Consider the following 10,155-nt stretch of genomic DNA (forward strand, 5'->3'; position numbering starts at 1 on the left):
GGGATCAGGAGTGTTACCTGCTTGTGGTTATAATGTTATTACTGATTGGTGTACAATAGTTTTATCATCACCTCTATCTTTCTGCTATTTTGTATCCCTAGGTGACCCTGGAAAGGCAGGTAGGGGTCACATGTGTGTGTATGCGAGTTGGGGGAGGGGAGTAGATGTTTCTAGATAACTGAGTTTCCTTTGGCAGCCGGCCCCAGATGTGTCACCGTCCATAGACCTCCACTCTAAGTGCACTCAGGTGCCTCCCTGTCCCTGAGCATGATTTGCTCTTGCTAAAGATGAACCTGTCACCTGGAGGATTTTCTAAGAGGAGAGCAGGAAACAGATTCTGTTTGGATGCAGACCTGAAGAATTTACTTTTTGGCTTCTTTTTAATTGTGAATATCATGGTCATACACAGAATATCATGTCAATTCAGACAAATATAAAATTTCTGCTACTACAATGCTCATGTGCCACTGAGATTGACTGATTAGGGCAACTTAACTTAATAGACTGAACCATTGATTACAGGCCAAAAAGGGGTCACCTCTGTCTCTGCGGTGCTTTTTCCTGGATTAGATTTAATGAAGCAAGACATTTCAGAAAAAAAACAAAACTATTATTGTTATTATATATTATTATATATGGCCTAGGAGTCTTTACTGACATTCCCGCAGTACCAAATCAAATGAGACTCTCAATTTGAGTTTGAGATTTTTCCTTTTACACAACAAATATTTAAATATGGATTTTTATGTAGGGGTTTATGATCAGCAGAATAAAAATAGAAACCTTGCCTATTGCTAAGCGAATACTGCTAGAGAAATAACTGAAAACAGGAGAAAATGGAGAGAAATGGAAAGCAGATTAGTCTGCATGTTGGTGAATGATGAGGTGTGCGATGGGACCTAATCTACTATCTGCCCTGTACATTGCACACTCTGTGCACTGCATGTGAATGGGTTGCTGGTGCAGAAGACTAAACCCTCTACCTCCTTCTGTCACCTCTTTGCCTTGCAGCTCCTATACAAAGTTGCCTGACTATTTACAGAAAACTATCCTAGAAAGAATGTGTTTACCTTGTATGTCCTGTTTTAATTCAGTCTGAACAAAAACGCCTGAATCAGACAAACCAATCATGACTTGGTTAGCTAATGTGCTAATCAAACGGATTGTTTCAAGATGAGGCAATGCTGTCCTTCCTCTTTTCAAGAATAATGCTATCATCGGGGTAGGCTATACTAGAGAACATAAGGCAAATCAAGTTCACAATATTGGTTACAATCTCTTCTCCCTCTTGTAGAAATGCTTAAATAATGGTAACCCCATGTACAACCTGTTAGGCTGCAGGTATTGTCTGTCTTATCAAACTTTAAAACCTACCCTTACTATTGTTATTGAAATTGTTTTATTGCCTAGCGCTAGGCTATAGTCAAGTATATTGTGGGTTAGCCATTCTGTAGTTGTGTTTACATTGACATTATAGACCATAATGTTTTGTAACTTAAACTGACCGAGCCATCACCAGCCGGTAATTATTGGGATAGTTTTCTGCAGACTCATTGGAAATTCACAACAGAAACTCCTGTTGTAGCTCATCTCTTGAGCTGGAATATTTGCAAACCTGTATTCATGGTAACGCTTTAGTTGTATAGTAGGTAGCATGTTAATAAAACAACATAAATGTTATCCTAGGTATATGGTGGTTGCAATAATACGACAGCTAACCCACCACTCTGGTGGACATACAGGCCAGAATAAGATCTTGCTACGCGAACGACGCAACAAACGTTTTGTTTGAAACTAAATGAAGGTTCTGAGCTGTAAATTGTGGCAATCAGAGAAAAAAAGATTTTAAAGATTTTATGATTTACCTTTCATAAAAATAAATCAGGATAAGTGAACCGAGGACTTTCCAAAATGAGGAAGACCTGTTTTTCATTATATAGCATTGGATGGTTTACAGGAGTTAACACTACAACATAGTCCCTCTGCTCATATAATTTCAAAACAGGGTGGTCTTCAAAAATGCCAAAGCACAATCCTTGCTCTCATTTCAACTTTTAAATTGCTCATTTCGGCCTCTGTATTAAATGGAAGATTTGTGAGATTGGTATAATCCTAAAACTAAAATTAGCATGCGAATGCTAATGTTAGCAAAAAATAAACAATGTCTGCATTTAAACCGAATGTTCACTTCTGAATTATGCCAATATGACAAATAATGTAAAAGTTGTTAAAAATGAGATATTTTACAGCATTTTATTTCTCTGTGGCTGTACAAAGATGTACTCCATTGGAGAATTTCAAGGTCAAAATTATTGCTAAGCAAAAAACAAAACAACAACAAAAAAACAAAAAAACCCATTTCACTTTTTCCATCATGATTATCTCTAAGGCTTTTGGAAATTTTTTCTGGAGTGTCCTTGCAAAGTCCGGAAATAATCAATTGAGATATTGTGGCATGACTTTAAATAGGCTGCTCATATCTGTAAACCCTCCAATGTGGCTGAATTACAACAATTCCGCCTAAAAAGAAAGGACTAAAATTTCCCACAGTGCCGTGAAAGACTCATTGCTGGTTAATCCAAACACCTCATGGCAGATGTTGCCACCAAGGGTGGCACAACCAGTTATCAGGTTTAGGGGGCAATTACTTTTCACATAGGGGCACTGGATGTGTAAAAGATTCATTGCTGTCTTTACTGTAAAAACCATTACCCTGCCCTTGTAAGGTTTGCATGTAATGAAAAGACAACATGGAAGAGGATAAACACAACTAACAATAATATTAGGAGTAAGGTTTTCAGCTGTGAACTGAAACTTAAACCAATGCAAAAACAAAAGTAGAGTTGAATTGTACAACTAACAGAACACCATCCTTTATTTCTGCACTTGATAAAACTTAAACATCTTTGAAAAGGTGACATTAAAATGTCACTCAGATGGAAGTATTGTTGGCAGCTGGCGCTTTTTCACAGGCTTTCAAGTCAAAGACATAGGCAGTGAGACAATCCAGTCAATAGAAGTCAGCAGTGATTATGCAAGTTGCTTATGCCTAATGGGTAAGGTCAGCACATTGCCAAGAATGGGAAACATGCCCAGCCTCACCCTGAGAAGTACATATGCCTCGTTTATTTCTCCTGTAGAGAGAAATGACACTGCTGAAAACGGAGAAACCGGAAAGTTTAGTTTGCATAACATCTATGTAGACCATCCCTAGAAATATATTTTAATTTCACAGCACACCATACAGATAGGGTTTCTGTGTTTAAATATATTTGATGTGTTGCAGCTTTTGAAGAGGAAGTTAAGTAGATCCTTGGTCATCAGGGACATGACAATCCTGAGACAAAATAGAATAGTTACGATCATAGATTGGGATTTCCAGGATTGGATAGTTGCACTTATAGGGCCGTTAAGAACACATGGGTCACCATTATTCATTTGGGGCATTACCACTTATGGGGTGCTTTGTAACAAGGTCAACATGTGAGGTGTTACAGCAACATATTTGAAAATGTGAATGGTTGTGAAACTCTCTGAGGAGAACAGTCAAGGCTACACCGTAGCTGTTTGATAGGAGAAACCTTCATTGTTGTTTTTTCTAGTTTCTGGCCTCCATTCCCTCTTCTTCAAAACAAGGGACTTCCTTGTCTAGCATGTGTACATTACAGTTTCCAAAAGAAAGTACCTCATTCTTTAGATCTAAATGGATGGTTGAATCTGGACCTGATGAGATGGTCCTCCTTCGCTTCACCATTGTAGAGGTTGAAATATTCATCATCTCTGAGAAACCGCAAGGATAAAAAACCTCAATGATATTCTGGTGAGAAATTACTTCTTTATCTTTAGTTCTTTTCTTCTTCTGCTCTGAGAAGACAATATATAGAAAACAGACCTTTATTCCCCCCAGAGCTATGGTTGAGGTGAGCTTAAAATAGTATTAAAAGGAAAGTGTGTGCTTGTCAGCGAGGTCCAATCGGTTTATGTTCATGGACCTTTAGAATAATGTTGAGGTCTTTAGGGGAACCAGTGTTGTTTGTAATTTGTAATGAACCAAAATGTTAAGCAAGGAAATAATGTTAGTTCAAAATGTGTTAAAATGGTCAAGTCAAAGTCCAAACATAAATCCAAAATCTGTTTCAAGACTTGAAAAGTAACATTTACAGTTGATCACCATTCATTCTGAATGAATTGAGCTATTTTGAAAAAGAAAATCTGCAAAGATTTAGTGTCTAGATCAGAGAAATACCTTGAAAGACTTGGAACCATAATTGCAGTGAATAATGGAGTCTTGACAAAAATTCAATCTGGAAGACTCACCACCTCCTGTGCTCCATCCAATGAGTCCACCATGCATCCCAGCTCCAGCCAATCAGCATCAAGTCCGCTTTTCCTCTTCAGCCAATAACCGTCCAAGGCTCCGCTTTAAAGATCTTCACTCACAGACTTCCTCGCTCTTCAAGCTGAGCTGCGACCCTCCTCCTCCCCTTCTCCACCATCTGGCTTCCTAGGTCCTCCTGAAGTCCCTACCTCCTCAGGCCTCCAATCCACCACCAGTCGGACCCAGGGGAAATAAATCTCTAATTCTATTCATAAATTGTTCATTCAAGCTCACGTCATTCTCAGCGTCTGTGTCTTCCTCCGGGGTCCGAGCGCCAAAGAAATAAATATTTGTAAATAAACTTGTCTAATCGCCACCTATGTGTCTTTTCATTGTGAGTCTAACAGGATTGAACTACTGTACACAACATTTTTCAAATTTTTACTTGTTTAAGTTTTTGCAAACAATGTATAATTTACCAGGTAAAGTAGAAGGTACATTTGACTTCTACTTTACAATCATTGACTATTAGATGTTTGACTGTCACATAAAATCCGAGTAAATCCATTTAATATATAGAGGTTTGTGGTTGTAATATGACAAAATATTAACATGTTCAAAAAGGTATGAATAGTTTTTTAAGGCACTGTATTTGCCTCGTGCATCAATAGTAACATTTTTTCTTACTTATTCAAGGTTTGAAAAACTGCATTTTTTTGTTTGAGGTTTTAAAATCTAGGGTCAGATCAAGGGAAACAAAATGATCTACATTTTTACTTTTTCCCAAGGACTTAAATATCAAGACAATATTTAATACTGTATAAGTGTTTACTCTCTTTCAAAAACATGCTTATAATCTTTTTTAGTAAGTAAAATGAAAAGGAACAGTGCAACAGTTCCACCACCTGATGAATTTGCTTGTGAACAACACATTGTGATTAGAATATATGATCGTGTCAATGCCACATGCATGCTCAGTGTGAGGGATTGCTGCAAAGTCAACGATTCAATACAAGCGACCGTCCACTGTCGCTACATGCTTGTCCAGGAGGAGTGCATGCATCAAGTTGGTGACTTGATGCAATCTGCTGGGTTTCCTTAGGTAGAACACTTGTTTTTACCAGTTTGAATATTAGGCTGAACTTGACTGCATTGTTTGATAACCTGGAACCGGGAAATTGTAATTTATGTATTTGTTTTAGAATCTGTCTGTATGATTGGATTGGATTGAAATAAGGGTTGTTTTGTAAAGTGCCTTTAGATTGTGTTTGTTGTGAATTTGCACTATATAAATAAATATAACTGAATATGGTAGTTCAGCAAAGTACTAAAACGCAAAGGCCCTACAATTCACCCTTGTGGCACTCCTACAGGGGATCCTTTGTTTGAATGCTGTTGACCCACAAACACTGGTTTTAATCTCCCTGATAAGATTTACTCCAGCTTTGTATTTGTATGGTCTTAGTTTGCTTGTGTGCTTGCTTAATTTATTATACCTGACTAAATCCTTGCCATGAATATAGGAAAACTACTCCTAACTTTCCTCTCTAATCACAGTTTTTTGAAAGAAGAAACAACAACTTATTTCAGTTCAGTGTTCATTTTAATAGCTAGTCATAATTACACATACAGGGGTTGGACAATGAAACTGAAACACCTGTCATTTTAGTGTGGGAGGTTTTATGGCTAAATTGGACCAGCCTGGTAGCCAGTCTTCATTGATTGCACATTGCACCAGTAAGAGCAGAGTGTGAAGGTTCAATTAGCAGGGTAAGAGTTTTGCTCAAAATACTGAAATGCACACAACATTATGGGTGACATACCAGAGTTCAAAAGAGGACAAATTGTTGGTGCACGTCTTGCTGGCGCATCTGTGACCAAGACAGCAAGTCTTTGTGATGTATCAAGAGCCATGGTATCCAGGGTAATGTCAGCATACCACCAAGAAGGACGAACGACACTCAACAGGATTAATTGTGGACACAAGAGGAAGCTGTCTGAAAGGGATGTTCAGGTGCTAACCCGGGTTGTATCCAAAAAACATAAAACCAAATCACGGCAGTATTAAATGTGCATCTCAACTCTCCTGTTTCCACCAGAATTGTCCGTCGGGAGCTCCACAGGGTCAATATACACGGCCGGGCTGCTATAGCGAAACCTTTGGTCACTCATGCCAATGCCAAACGTCGGTTTCAATGGTGCAAGGAGCGCAAATCTTGGGCTGTTGTCAATGTGAAACATGTATTGTTCTCTGATGAATCCACCTTTACTGTTTTCCCCACATCCAGGAGAGTTACGGTGTGGAGAAGCCCCAAAGAAGCGTATCACCCAGACTGTTGCATGCCCAGAGTGATGGTTTGGGCTGCCATATCATGACATTCCCTTGGCCCAATACTTGTGCTAGACTGCCAAGGACTACTGAACCATTCTTGAGGACCATGTGCATCCAATGGTTCAAACATTGTATCCTGAAGGCGGTGCCGTGTATCAGGATGACAATGCACCAATACACACAGCAAGACTGGTGAAAGATTGGTTTGATGAACATGAAAGTGCAGTTGCACATCTCCCATGGCCTGCACAGTCACCAGATCTAAATATTATTGAGCCACTTTGGGGTGTTTTGGAGGAGCAAGTCAGGAAACGTTTTCCTACACCAGTATCACATAGTGACCGGGCCACTATCCTATAAGAAGAATGGCTTAAAATCCCTCTGACCACTGTGCAGGACTTGTGTATGTCATTCCCAAGACGAATTGACACTGCATTGGCCGCAAAAGGAGGCCCTACACCATACTAATAAATTATTGTGATCTAAAACCAGGTGTTTCAGTTTCATTGTCCAACCCCTGTACTTCTAGGATGCCTAGAACTGCCCTATCACTAACCATTACCAATGAGAACAATTGCCAGGTAGTTATGATGAGCTCACCCCTGTCACCAATTGCTTTCACCTGCAGTACTACTGATTCCATTGCAATCACTCTAGTGAAAGCCAGACAGAAATACTAAGAAAAAATATATATATATCGGTCTTGCAAAGGAGCAGTTGTTTTAAGTGTTATCTGTTCTTTGTCCACATTAGCTTTTATTCAATCCAAAATTGCATGCTATGCCTCTGTAATTGCTTGTAGCCCTTTGAGTTATGTACTAATTGAGTGGTGCAACCAAACTATTGCATTTCTGAATTGAACACAAATAATCAGATAAGCCAATTTCAGATACACAAACAGAAAAACGAAAAATGTTTTTAGTAAAAAATATTATTAGAATAACGAAAAATCAGATAATTAGTCCAGACATATAAGGAATTGATGCCTTGACAGTCTAATCATAAGCAAATAAGTAGAAGATGCATAATCAGTGAAGAAGAAGATGATAGGACATGAGAGTGAAGAGGATCCTTGGGAGCTTCTGGGAAACTGCATCCAAACCTGGAACTGTGGTATCTCCTCCTGCAGAGCTGTCTGCATAAAACTGTGAAAAATAGAAAATAATAAAGAATTACCTCTCCATTAAGTTAGGTTTACAGGAAAAGACAGTTTTAGGGAAATGTGTATTTTGTCACAAGTTTCTTTATTATCTCAGTTTGTTCCATGTTAATGTTCTCTTATTTCTGCCATTTAAGTTAATTGTAGATCAGATTCCTAATTTATTCTTATGTTGGTTTTATCCGAGAGTCCCAGTGCCCGTCTTCAGAGCTCTGTCGAGGGTTCTCCCAGCTTCCACGCCGCTCTTCAGGGTTCCAATGAGGGTCCCAGCGGCATTCAGTAGACCAGTCTCCCGAGCTCTTCAGTGGTTCCAGTGTGCAGAGTTTATAGTTTGACAAGCTTCACCCTTGGGTTCCAGCATTCTGTGGACCAGCCTTCAGGGCTCCATTCTCCTGATGTCAAGTCTGCTGAGCTCCAGTCTGCTGAGCTCCTCCTTAAGTTCTCTCAGTCTCTGGGCCGAGCGTCACCTACATCACCCAGCCGACCTCCAGACAAGGTTCTCCGGGGATTCCCCTGGTCCACTGGTTGCCTCCTCCTTCGGCTCTCAAGGTTCCTGTGCCGACGCAAGCCTCATGAACTCTGTGTCTCTTCTGGACCCCCTCCCAGTCGCCTGCCTGAACTGTCTTTTTAGTTTTGTCTCCGGTCCTCCTTCCAGGACCCCCTCTGCACCTGCCATGTTTTTTTTCTTGGACTCAGGAGGATGTCTACTATCCCACCTCAGTGGGGGTGGGGATGATGTCATGATCTTCCTGTCTTTGAGTTTTAGTTTCTTATCTCAGTTATTTCCATGTTTATGTTCTCTTAATCCTGCCATTTTAGTTCATTGTAAATTTGATTCTTGGTTTATTCTTATTTTTGTTTTGTCTTATTCTCTGTTAGATATCCTTCCCTATCTCTCTCTATTCTGCTCCTGTTAATATTCTTTCTCTTCCTCAACTTCTGCCTTAATTCTTTTCAGCTGTTTCTCATACTTACATGATTACTCTCACCTGTTCTCCATGCCTTTTCTCCTCACTGTCCCCTGTATAGAAGCTGCCTGGACGTCTCCTCTCATTTTCTGGAATCTTCCGTTACACTACTTTTGTCTCGATGCGCTGTTGGTCTTTTCATGGTCTGTCATCTTACCCAGTTCTTCTTTCGAGCTGTTAATGTCAGTGTAAGTCATTTAAATATTAATCATTGTTTCACTTCACCTCTCTACCTCTGCATTTATCTGCACTTGGCAATTTAAAAGGTCCTACTCCAGATTATGAACTTTAAGCCATGAAAGTAAGGCCCACAGAATCCGTCTCCTTCCTGAATGGTGTTACAGGTGAACATTAGCATGCTGTTTATACTCGAATGTAGCCGTTTGAACAGATGAACTTGGCACCTTGAGGCTTCTGGATATTCAACCCAAACATGAACCAGACTTATGGAGCTCCTGATATCTTGGCTGATTTCTTTTGATTTTCTGATGATGTCATACAAGGAAGGAATGTGTCTTTAAAGTACATCCACAAGTGCCATTCAATTAAACTTCAATGTGGTGAATTAACTTATCAGATGATTAAAAAGACATGACATCATCAAACGGCCTTCAGAAAACACTTTAAAGGCATGGTTTTATTTGATATAATAGACATTTTTATACAGTGTACATAAGGTTTTGGTTTCAATGATATATGGCAACTTCTATTATGGCTTAGAGATCATGTCAGTCAAAATCTATCTCACACATGTGAATTTCAGCCCCTCCGTTAAACCTCTCACTTGCATTAATCTAAATTGTATTTCTCAGTCTGTAGCTCTTTATTCATGTGAAAGTGCTTGAAAACCCACAAAGCAATCACTTATCTGCTATAGTGTTTTCTCAAACCACCAGATCACCTCTAACCTACGCAGGCTGTTGGATTTTGCTGCTTTGTGTGATGTCATAAATTTGAATATGTACAGTTAGGGACCAGCAGGGTTTTGTTAAGCTTGTGTTTTATACTTTGTGCTACTGGAGCTGAAATTCATTCTTTTTTTATTTATATTTGTGTTTTTCTTGTAATTTAACTTTTCTGGTGGAAATAAAATATACCAGTGGCTTGTGTCCCTAAAGTTTGTCACATTTCATCATGGTGAAACGAAAGGTCATTGGTTTTAACATTATTTACTAGTAAAAATCAGAAAATTGAGGCACAAAGTTATATTCATTTTGCACATTTTTCATTGCAAAATAGCTAAGCTCAGTCAGATTGGATGGTAAATGGACTGAACTTATATAGCACTTTTCCAGTCATACAGACCGCTCAAAGCGCTTTACACTAGCGCCACATTCACCCAATCGCACTCACTAACGCTCACACATTCATACACCGA

This window comes from Girardinichthys multiradiatus, chromosome 24, assembly GCF_021462225.1.
Source record: "Girardinichthys multiradiatus isolate DD_20200921_A chromosome 24, DD_fGirMul_XY1, whole genome shotgun sequence".
NCBI classification, from domain to species: Eukaryota; Metazoa; Chordata; class Actinopteri; order Cyprinodontiformes; family Goodeidae; genus Girardinichthys; species Girardinichthys multiradiatus.